The sequence below is a fragment of the Euprymna scolopes genome, chromosome 7, assembly GCF_053919585.1.
Source record: "Euprymna scolopes isolate OS-2025 chromosome 7, ASM5391958v1, whole genome shotgun sequence".
NCBI lineage: Eukaryota > Metazoa > Mollusca > Cephalopoda > Sepiida > Sepiolidae > Euprymna > Euprymna scolopes.
The window spans coordinates 37,135,119-37,147,311 of record NC_136488.1 but is presented as its reverse complement, the minus strand read 5'-3'; the positions used below and the strand labels follow the sequence as shown (position 1 = coordinate 37,147,311).

Here is a 12,193-nt window from a genome sequence, read left to right as displayed (position 1 = left end):
AAACGGTCTCCAGAGCTGCATCAAACGATGGGAGAAATGCATAACTCTGGGTGGTTCATATGTAGAGAAATTTCGTTTCTCTACTGCTATGGGAAGTGGGTCAGGGGCATTACTTATTGCATGCCCCTCGTGCCTTAAGATGCTTCAGGAAGATTCAGAGCAAAAAAACAAAAAAAATAAAAAATAAAAAACAAATTTATTTTGTTTACAAGGCGTCTTCTAAAAGTAATGCCTCTTATTTTTTATTCCGACCGAATGGATCAGAAGGGATTGCAAATTTCATTGCTATGATGACTGAACATGCATTCATAACCTGAAATTGCAGATATTGACATTGTGAGACTCTAAGAAAGCAACCTCTGTCATGGACGTGCATCAAAAGCAGAGACTCATTATTGAATTCCTGACAAAACTGCATCGAGAATGATGGTAACTATGTAGAAAAATAAATTCTGAAGCATAAAAAGTTGCTCGTTTTAATGGCAGCACTTTATCTATTTATTTTTTTACTTGGGAGTTACCACTTATGAAGGCCTGAAGGCCACTCGAGGATAAGGGTTAATAAATTTATAATGATAGTGTAGTAATTGTTAAAGAACTTGTTTACATTGAACTTGGAGGCTACCATATTGTAATCGCCTGGGAAGCAGGCCAGTAGAACAGTGTTCCATATGCAGGCAGTTCTAGGAAAGAAGCTTTGTTCATGGAATCTCCATTAAGAATTAGGCACAGATAGAGAGTGGGGAAAATTTTTTATAGCGGTTGTAGCAAGTAGAATGGGTTTTTTTGTGAAAGTTTGGCAAGGGAGAGATCATGGATGGTTAATGAATGTAAAGTGGTGTAAATCGAGTAGAATTTGATTATTTATGAGGATGGCTCAACAAGAACTTGTTTACACTGAATTTGAAGGCTACCACGTTATATTCAACTGGAAAGCAGTACAGCGGAACAATGTTCCACAGGCGGGCAGTTCTGAGAAAGAAGCTTTGTTCATGGAATTTGCGATTAGATTTAGGCACAGATAGAGAGTGGAGGGAAATCGTTTATAATAGTAGTAGTAGCTAGTGAAGTATTTTTATGAAAGTTTGGCAAGGAGGAACCATGGATTGGAGTTCAGTCAAGCACTTGCTATGGAAATAACAATAGAGCAGAGATAGACTCGCAATGTTTCTTCTGTGGAAAAGAAGTTGCAGGGAAAAGAAAAGGGCATCACCTACTAAGTGTTAAAGCTGGTTTTGAACTATTAATAGGATAGGACGCGCAGAGAAGCTCCTGCCCAGGTGTAGCAACAGTACTCTATTTTAGGGTATACCTGGCTCTTATACAGATAGAGGATTGTATCAGCAGTGAGATACTTACTGCGGCGGTAGAGTGATCCAACCAATTTCCCAGTGATCTTGGCAACAGATTTGATGTATGTGATCCATTTCAGATCAGGAATGAAGATCAATCCCAGAAGCTTGTGAAGACATGGAGCTTCCTCAAGGTTAGAACCATTCTTTTAAATTGAGATGTAATGGAGGTCAGAAGAGATAATCAGAAAGATCTTTGTCATCGCTGGCCTTTGAAGTGTTGCCGTAGATTGTGGTGCCGTCTGTATGTCTACGGATGATCTAAAAATGTGATTTGGGAGATTATTGATGCAGATCAGGAAGAGAATTGGGCCCAAGATCGACCCCTGAGAGACTCTAGCATTATACTGTGAGCTTCTGATTTCTGCTCATCAATGACTACTCTTAGCAGTCTGTTCGGAGATAATGAATTAATAATTGAGAGGACAGTTCCAGCTATTCTATAGCTGGTAATCTTGAAGTATATTACTTGTTCGATTTAAAAGGGTGTGTGTGTGTGCCTATAAATACGAATAACACTTATCAAGCCATCCCTTTACTTGAACAATATTTCTCCAATAAAATAGCAATGTTTTTCACAACAGACGGAATTCAGATTTTTCCACTGTTGTGTAAAATTTTTCACTTAAAATCAATAATCAAACTAATAGTCTGATTGGTTCAAATTTTGACATGTGCTGTTTGAAGGTTAGCACTTTATAAAAATCATAGGAACTTTTTATTATAAAATCAGTTTTGTCATCTGACTGTAATGTAATTATCACTATTTTCCATATTTATGAAACTTTGCTTTTTTTTTTTTAAGTAACTATTTCAGCCTATGAATAAAATTTAAGCATGTTCTTAAGATTACATGCGTAATACTAAATAGATTTTAACTCTAAATGGTTCCTCATTTACTAATATTTAACAAAGAAACATGATAAAACAATATTATCGCATGTACACAACTTTTTATATTATATTCAAGCCACTAAGCTGTTGTTTTATCCTTTTTTATTAGAAGCACCATCTATGTCTGATCTGGAAATTATGGAGTAATGTGTTGTATCAACTCCAATTGAGAAGAGAAAGTTTACAGGTATAAAATCCTTAAAAATTTGTTAAGGGAAACTTGAAACAATATTCTGCTTGATCATCCGAAGAGTGAAGACCAGCTATTTTTGTGTGTAAAAAAATAGCTTTTTTTGTGTGGGACGCCATGCAGTTAAGAAAAATTTTTATGTAAGCACTTTCATGTAAATCTAGATAATAAACTGCTATGTGCAGACACCCACAAAGGTTTGTGTGACTCCATTCAGCACAACTATAATGAGAATGCAAGGAGTGCCTGGGAATATCTAGGTTGATAGGTGTAAAAGTCCTAAGGAAAGTGGATGGGCTTGGGGAATTATAAAGATAACACAATGTTTCCTGACAAAACGTGAGTGTTAGAAAGAAAGATAAAGGAAGAAAGGAGAGAGAGAGAGAGAGAGATGGAAAAAAGAGATGAGAAAAAATAAATGAGGAAGAAAGTGTAAGAGGGAGAAAAAGAAAAAAGAGTTTAAGAGGGCAAGGAATGAAGAAATAGAAAGAAAGTTTAATGGGGAGAGAGAGAGAGTTAGAAAGGGTGAGAGAGAGAGAGAAAGAGAGAGAGAAAGGATGGGAGAGAGAGAGAGAAAGGGTGGGAGAGAGAGAGAAAGGGTAAGAGAGAGAGAGAAAGGGTGAAAGAGAGAGAAAGGGTGAAAGAGAGAGAGAAAGGGTGAAAGAAAGAGAGAGAAAGGGTGAGAGAGAGAGAAAGGGTAGAGAGAGAGAAAGGGTGAGAGAGAGAGAAAGGGTGAGAGAGAGAGAAAGGGTGAGAGAGAGAGAAAGGGTGAGAGAGAGAGAAAGGGTGAGAGAGAGAGAGAGAGAAAGGGTGAAAGGAGAGAGAGAGAGAGAAAGGGTGAAAGAGAGAGAGAGAGAGAAAGGGGTGAGAGAGAGAGAAAGAGAGAGAGAGAGAGAGAAAGGGTGAAAGAGAGAGAGAGAGAGAGAAAGGGTGAAAGAGAGAGAGAGAGAGAGAAAGGGTGAAAGAGAGAGAGAGAGAAAGAAAGGGTGAAAGAGAGAGAGAGAGAGAGAGAAAGGGTGAAAGAGAGAGAGAGAGAGAAAGGGTGAAAGAGAGAGAGAGAGAGAAAGGGTGAAGAGAGAGAGAGAAAAGGTGAGAGAGAGAGAGAAGGGTGAGAGAGAGAGAGAAAGGGTGAGAGAGAGAGAGAGAGAAAGGGTGAGAGAGAGAGAGAGAAAAGGGTGAGAGAGAGAGAGAGAGAGAAAGGGTGAGAGAGAGAGAGAGAGAAAGGGTGTGAGAGAGAGAGAGAGAAAGGGTGAGAGAGAGAGAGAGAGAAAGGGTGAGAGAGAGAGAGAGAGAAAGGGTGAGAGAGAGAGAGAGAGAAGGGTGAGAAGAGAGAGAGAAAGGGTGAGAGAGAGAGAGAAAGGGTGAGAGAGAGAGAGAGAAAGGTGAGAGAGAGAGAGAGAAAGGGTGAGAGAGAGAGAGAGAAAGGGTGAGAGGAGAGAGAGAGAAAGGGTGAGAGAGAGAGAGAGAAAGGGTGAGAGAGAGAGAGAAAGGGTGAGAGAGAGAGAAAGGGTGAGAGAGAGAGAAAGGGTGAGAGAGAGAGAGAGAGAAAGGGTGAGAGAGAGAGAGAGAAAGGGTGAGAGAGAGAGAGAAAGGGTGAGAGAGAGAGAGAGAAAGGGTGAGAGAGAGAGAAAGGGTGAGAGAGAGAAAGGGTGAGAGAGAGAGAAAGGGTGAGAGAGAGAGAAAGGGTGAGAGAGAGAGAGAAAGGGTGAGAGAGAGAAAGGGGTAAGAGAGAGAAAGGGTAAGAGAGAGAAAGGGTAAGAGAGAGAGAGTTAGAAAATGGTGAGAGAGAGAGTTAGAAATGGTGAGAGAGAGAGAGTTAGAAATGGTGAGGAGAGAGAGAGAGTTAGAAATGGTTAGAGAGAGAGAAAGGGTGAGAGAGTGTGAAAGAGAAAAGGGTGAGAGAGATAAAAAAAGGCAAAGAGTAGAGAAAAAGTGTGAGAGAGAGAGAGAGAGAAAATTGAGGTAAAGCTGAAAATGCGATTACCTGTGCTTAAAGAGGAGAAAAAATTGAATAAAATATAAATATTTGACTAACCAATTGTGTTTTTTTTTTTTCTTTTTTAGAAGTGTGTTTCTGTGTTATTCTCATCTATTTTTAAAGGCCATATGCTCGGTTAGGATTAGTAGCAAAATGAAGCACAACGTCAGCATATGAGTAATGTCCGCTTGCTTCGAGGTGAACAGACAAATCAACGTTTCGATATATCAGGCATGTGATGGCTTATGTAAAAAAAAAAAAAAAAAAAAAAAAAAAAAATCACTCTGGGTTTCCCAACTTGGAGGGCCCTTCCTACTCCAACCAAAATCCGCATATAAAATATTTATGAAACTGAAAAGATTTCATTAATGAAATATCAGTTCAGTCAATTTTTTCTTATTTTTTCTTCATCAAGCACTGATACTCAGATTCAAATATATTAGTTTTTTTTATCAGTTTCACACTGATGAGGGCATTCTAACAGTAATTCCAACTCTGAGACCAGGCTGTTTGAAGATACCGGCTTCCTGGCCTAAAATGTATGAAACATAAATGCTATTGTCTTTTTTTCTTTCTCTTGGCAAAACTCAATCATGTTCTGCAAAACCAAAACTCAAAAACAATTTTCCTCTACAATAAATATTTGAACAAATAAAGATCTTGAAGCATAAAAGCTTTTACCAAAATGACTAAATTCGGCATTAAATAACCTGAAAAGGGTTGTAAAACAAAACAGCCAAAAAAACTGTAACATATGGTTTAAAATATCAGGTTCATTAGATACAAAATACAGGAAGTGGGTGGGGTGGGTCTATCCTTTGTCAGTCACAATGACAAAAAAATTAACTAAAGCTATGGAGACATGTGGTAACTGCAATGTCCTTGTGATTTCTTGTACTGAGACAGAGAATAATAAGAGACCAGTATATCATTGGTAAAGGTTTTATTTATAAACAGATACTACAGCAACAGCAGGGAGATGATGATGGCTAAGTGGTTAACAACATGAACTGCCAACCTGAGTGTGTTAAGTTCAAATTCAGTCTGTGCCACAGAAATGCTTGAACTTAGGGATGTTGGCAACCTTCATGTGGTCCTTTTCATAAGTACCCAATGTATTTATAGAAAGAATTCTAACTAGAAAGATATCAGGGAAATGAATGCCAACAATAACCATCTGATTCATACAAAATGAATAAATGACAACAATAAAAACAGCAGTGGGCAGAACAGGTAATAAACTAGATTAAAGACTGACAAGTTCACTCACTGGGGGGGGGGCAGTATAATATAATTTACATTATTTATCACTTAGAGTTTTATAAAGAGAAGTTAATAGTTTCCTATTTGGTAATAAAATCTTCATATTTTCAGGATTTTAAGTTAAAGCATCATGTTTAATAACAAAATCCTTGTATTTTTCAGGAAATTCTTATCCTGCAAGATCTTTGTAGTGGCTTAGCTGGAACTTTACTCTCGAAGGGTTCTCTTATTTTTTGTAACAGCTTTAATAAGCTTTTTCTCCGGTCCATCAAATTTGAAGGTTACCTTGTTATATTTGTATAGAACACGTTCCCTATGATCATGTCAACAAATAAATTCTTAATTATTTCCACTATCAAGTCGTGTACTACTGTTTAGGGAGATGTTGACTTTAGCTCCTCTAACAATTTTCACTCACATGTTAAGATTAGCCAATGTTTTTTGATTTGGAATCATTTTAGATTCAATTTTTTTTGCAGTATTTTTTTAAATCCCTACACTACCAGAATCTACCATAACATCGACACTACACCCATTTATTTCGCACTTAATCAATGTGTCTTTTTTTTTTCTAGTCACTCAAGGCTAAGAAATTCAGAATCATCATTTAATTCTGCCAATACAGAAGATCCAAAAATTTTAACCCAATGTCCTTTTTGCAAACATTTTTTGCAGCTTGAGTGACAATATGGACAGAGGTGACACGGATAATCTGAATTTCTGCAAAAGAAACAAATTTATTTTGGCATCATATTTTTGTGTAGCAATTAAACTCGTATTTTCTCCTAAAGAGATTATTAGGGTGGAAATCAGATTCTCTTGGTTGTAGCACACAGATTATTTTTAATCTTGTTCAAAAGATTTTTGCCATTTCGTATGCTTCCCTAAAAATTAGGGAGGATTTCTCAAGGAGTCGCCATTTAATTAAGGGGAAGTAGATACTGTCAGTTTATTCGTTACATAAATCCAGTCATGGACTGTTTTACCAAACCTCCATCGTTTTCTTAACCGATAATAACAAGAAGCAAGGGAGATCACTAAAACCTTATCACAAAGGAATAGAACTCTTCTATCTCAATACAAGGGTGATAATAGTTATCACTGATAAAAGCCTCCTGCATATGTTGGGTTTTATTTATTTTGGCATTCACAACTTGAAAATTGCATGATTAATTTCCTAACTGTAATATGAAACAATCTGCTGTTTGAATTGATTGCTGTTTTATAGTTTTAAGTTGTTAAGCGCTGATTATAGAATATGTTTGTAAACTTAATGCATGTCATATCCAGAGATCTTATAGAAGAGGTATAGTCACTAATAATTGCAAATAATTCTGATATGCTATTTTCTCAATGCTAAGAAGTGCGTTTGGTTGTTTCCATTTTTTTTTTTTAGTGCTATTAATCGTATGGCAATAATAATTTATGAAACTAAGTTTCTAACACATATTTTTTTCTGTGTTAAGAGTTGTAGTCTCTGTGTCGAATCTTTCAGGACAAAGTACTGTCCATTTTGTTTGTATTTAAAATTGTACATAGATGAAGAATAATAAGCGACTAGTATAGCATTAATAAAAGGTTTTCATTATAAACGAATGCTACAACAACCAGTAATTAAATAGCCTGTCGGTCCTATGGCAAGGAGACTGACAAATGAGTTCATTCATGGTGGGGGGAGATTGGGAGAGGGTACAATTATAAATTTACTTCTTTTTCATACCAGATCCACAGAAAATGCTTTGTGGAAACTCCAAGACGCTGTACCTGGGACAATTTCAGCTAAATTGTCATAAGACTACTTTTCAGTACAGGGTCACTGCACTGTAAGACAAGCTGCCAGAATTCAAAGTTGCATTGGATGCATCATGGCTATTGCTCTTTATATTATTTATTACCCTCCACTTGCACAGCAGAGAAAGTGAGAGAACACTCTTCTGACATACATTATCAACAACGGGAATTTAAATCTGCATTTCAAGGAGTTTTTATTCCAGCGCCAAGTTGTGGTCTTCACATCATCCAGCAAAAGAAATGCCATAGACTTTTTTGTTTCAACAGAAGAAAAGGCAGCATACTCATTCTTGTTTTTGCTTTGTAGAACTGCCAACAAGTTTGGACAAATACTCAGACGGCATATAAATATACATATCTTGTCTTTTTACACGGTTTGTTGCACTTTGCTATTTCTTGCCGATAGATTTGATTTCATGCCACAAAAGGCTTTCGTTACACAGGGCTCATATGTTAACCAAGATCAGGGTTTTATTTTAGGCCCAACTGCCTCTTCTCTATATCAATGATCTTCCAGAGAATATTGCTCAGAATATTAATATCTATACTGATGATAACACTATCTATTCTGGTGTTGCACCCTCAGATCAGTTGAAATATGCAGCTAATCTAGAAATCGACGGGTCCAGATTGGGGTATGAAATTGCTTGTTTCGTTTAATCTTGTTAAGGCTCAGCTTGTGTCTTTCAATCGTAGGCATGTACCTTTTCTTCCCAAGATTCTCATAGATAGCTCTGCTCTCGAGGTTAAAAAAAAAACAAAAAACAAAAACAAAAGAAAAAACGACTTTAGAACTTTTTGGTCTTTCTCTTCAAATCTTTCTTGGAGTATGTATATTAGATCCATTGCTCTTTCTGCCTCTCATAAAGTAGGTTCTCTCTATCGCTCTAAACACTTTCTCATGCCTAAGGCTATTCTTTATCTCTACAAATCTACTATCAGACCATATTGTTGTCATATTTGGACTTGTGAATCTCTGTCCCATTTGAGAGTTCTTAAGGTAACCTCTTCAACAGACACAATGTTGCTAGCGTGAGTCTTTTCTATAAATACTATTATAGTAGGTGTTCTTCAGAATTGTTTGATGTATTCACTGCATTGATGTTCTGAGTTGTTTGATTCATTGGTATCAAGTCTGTTTGATTCATTGGTATCAAGTCGCTATTTTTATAGCTCATTTTAATACAGCTTCCTATTCCAGTAGCTTCTTTCCAAGAGCCACAGTCTTGTGGAACTCTTCCTGCTAAGTTTTTATTTATTTATTTTTTTTTTTTTTAATTACATTTTCAACCCAAACAAGGTGCATTGCCACTTTGGGATAGGGGGCTACTATCAGGGGCAGCAACTACTGGGGCACTATGTTGGGATTTGGGCAGCAAGATGTCGGTTCACGTTGCACTTGAACTTCTGCATGTCAGTACAGTTAGGGAAGCAGGAACCTGGAATGGAATTCCAGAGTCTAGCAGTTCTGGGGAAGAAACTACTGGAGTCTTTTCAAGACTTAGGTCAATAGGTATCTCCTGTTTTTGTGATAATTATCCTTCTTGCTTGTTAGCTACTTACATCAATTGTCTTCACACTTTGTCTGGAGCAATTCCGAAAATAAATAAATAAAAATCCTCCCAATCACCTGAAGAAGTATAATTGAACAAAGGCAAACAATTCAAAAAGTCGGATGAGTTACTTCCCTTGAATAAATATACAAAGAAGTGGAGACTGTTTAAGGCAGACATACTGACTGCTCAAAGTATATGGACCAATAAACGTCTTTCAAAAATTTTAGGAAACATTAACATTTTTTTTTTCACATTGAATTAATTTTTTTAATAATCTGTAAACGATAGGTTCTATTTAATCTATAAATGGAACTTTGACAGGTATTATAACTCTGGATTTGAATGAAACTTGGTGGTAAGGTTGAGTATTAAGTGTGCTGCTTAATTCATAAGGTGATTGTTAATGACAAATGAGTTACTTCCCTTGAATGAATATACAGGAAGTGAAGACTATTTAAGGCAGTCATGCTGACTGCACAGGGTGTGAAGTAAGTGCACCAGTAAATATCAGTGGCGGCTATGGGATATATTAACATTTAAGAAACAGTTTCTTAACATTCATTACCACGAGTGTAAAAATAAAGTTGTGGTAGTTGGTCTTCTGATTGTGACAATGACAAGACAAGACCAATAACAAGGGCCTGAATTACAGTTAACATTTAAATCAAAGTTTTAAGAAAAGATTTTGTTTAAAAAATAGTCAAAATTGAAGTTAATGATCAGATTATATATACACTGAGCTGACAGACATGTTTCAGACTATTTATTTTTGTTCAGTTTGAGGAGGAAAAAATGAAAATGAGAGAAAAAAAAAATCACAAAATTAAATTTTTCAGTTTCAAAGAAAGCAGACCACTTTCATGTAGGTTACTGGTAAGAATTTATAATTAGCAAGCTATGGACTGGTTGGCAGGCAAAGAGAGGAAAAGGAAGCAGGTTTTAGTCAAATAACAGAAATTTGGAGGTTAAATCAGCATTTTTATGAAGAAAAAAAAATACAACAAAGCAAATTTCCACCAATTAAACAATATAAAAAGGTGTCTCCAATAAGTTTCCAGACTTGTTTTCGTATGGGCACTTTTATTGATAGTACACACATGAAACTCTAGCCCCCTTTGAAGTAATCTCCTCTGTCTGCAATACACTTGTACCAACAACTTCTAGATGGCACCTTGGAAGTTCTCTCGTGTGAATGTGTCAATGACCCTTGTCACATCTACTCAATTGTCTTGTAACAACAGCCTATAAGGTTTTACTTGAGCTTAGAGAATAACCAAAAGTCACAGGGAGCAAGCTTTGGACTATAGGATGGTGAGGTATTGTCTTGATGCCCATCTTGGTCAAATAGTCTGGGACAAGAATGGAGTTGTTGACTGATCTTCTCTGAGCACCCTTGAGGAAAACTTTGCACAATTTTCCGCATATTCAGTTCCTCGTGAATAATTGTGTGTGAAGTTCCCACACTGACATCAAACTGTGCATTTATTGCCTCTATAGACACATGAAGGTCCTTATTCATAAGATTTCTTATCCATGAAATTCTTTATTTGGCCAATTAACTCTAGTGTTCTAACTTCCTTACTACTCCCACATCTCTCATCATCCCTCACAGACTTCTTGCCTTCCTTGAATCTTTTATGCTACTCATAAACTGATGCTCAATTCATGCAAGATGGTCCAAAAGCAGTCTAAAGCATTCTACATGTTTCTATGACATTTTTCCAAGTTTAAAATAGAATTTTATTGGATATCGTTCTTCTAAAATGCCCTCACGTTCAGATTGCATTTTTGAAATTTAGTTATGTCCCTTGTCTTGTGTGGATATTCAATATGGTGTCCAGCCAACAGTAACACATTTATTCTACGTTGTGGGAAGTACTAAGTGAGCTAGCATTGGTAGCAGAGCGTAGTCTTTCATGTGACAGATATTATATCTGTTCAACTTATGTTGAAACACAATTGAAAGAAAGATGGCGTCATTTACGAAACGGCCACCTATTTTGCAGAGTGAAGAAATATACACAGAGTGAAAACAAGACATAAGTATACGGTCTGTCTTCACGAATTTACCTAAGGAAAAACAGGCCCAGCAGTATTTTGTTCATTGCCACAAAACATATGACCGAACTGACGGATTAAAAATAATTACGGACAAGTTGGACGAGATATATTTAAGGACGAAAACACAATGGCATACATGTCATTCAAGGAATTTTACTCTTAAAAAAGAACTGCTGGAATAAACATAAACGACTTTTTGATGCGTTAAGAATTCTTGTACGACAAATTATGTAAATACAGATTTCTCTGCAGGAAGAGTCAAGCAATTTTTGTTTTAAATGCAGCAAATGTATCAGAAGAAAACAAAACATTAGTGAGGACAACATGTGGAAGTTTAACTTATGCAGCAATAAAACTTTAAAAAGTGTTTATGATATTTCTTCATTGGAATACAATATTTTTTTTTTTCAGGGGTTGTTTTTGTTTGGGGAGGGATAATGGCATGTTGTTAATGTGTGCATAAGAAAGTGTAAGGTTATCAGTATTTAATTTTCTGTTTATGAGTGGTTGTTATGTTTGTATTTGGTTTATTTTTTGTAAAAAGATTGCCTCTTACCATATTTGAAAAGTTTTGGAGCGTTCGTTTATGTATTAAGAGGTAGATTCCGGAATAATCGAATTGTCAGAATTTGAGAAGGGGGAATTTATTATTTTTGAATCGAGAAATGGGAAGATGTTATGTCTATAAGTATATGATCCAGTTAGGAAAGGTGAAAGCATAATATCTGTAGAATGCGTATATTTCCTCCCGGTCTTGACTGCAGGTGGTATGAGGACTTAATATTTAGAGGGAAAAATAGGAACTACTTCCTCTAAAGATGCAGCAATTAAGATGGTGTTGCTCTTAGAATGAAATGTAGGATTTTATTATAATGACTAAATGCGTCTAAAATGTTGTTCTAAAGTTACATAAAATAGTGGTTAATAGTCTAGACATAATAAATTTGAATGTTGCATCTGTTATTGCAAACCTACAGTACTTTGGTCCAGAGGGGAATTTCTGCAATCAAAATATTATACAGGGAGACTCTCTGTTATTCTACAAATTGTTTGACATTTACAAAAATCTACAATGATATAAGGTTTCAAAAGTCAGCTTGACATATGT

The 12,193-nt window shown here is 36.2% G+C and overlaps 1 protein-coding gene and 1 long non-coding RNA gene across 3 annotated transcripts in view; one reads left to right on the top strand and one right to left on the bottom strand.

Moving 5' to 3' along the window:
• Positions 1 to 12,193, bottom strand: part of LOC145279681 (DNA polymerase epsilon subunit 4-like) — a 144,436-nt gene that overhangs the window by 18,464 nt on the left and 113,779 nt on the right. The window lies entirely within an intron of this gene.
• The window catches only part of LOC145279682 (uncharacterized), a 57,692-nt gene that overhangs the window by 43,044 nt on the left and 2,455 nt on the right, over positions 1 to 12,193 (top strand). The gene's annotated exons all lie outside the window — the stretch shown is intronic.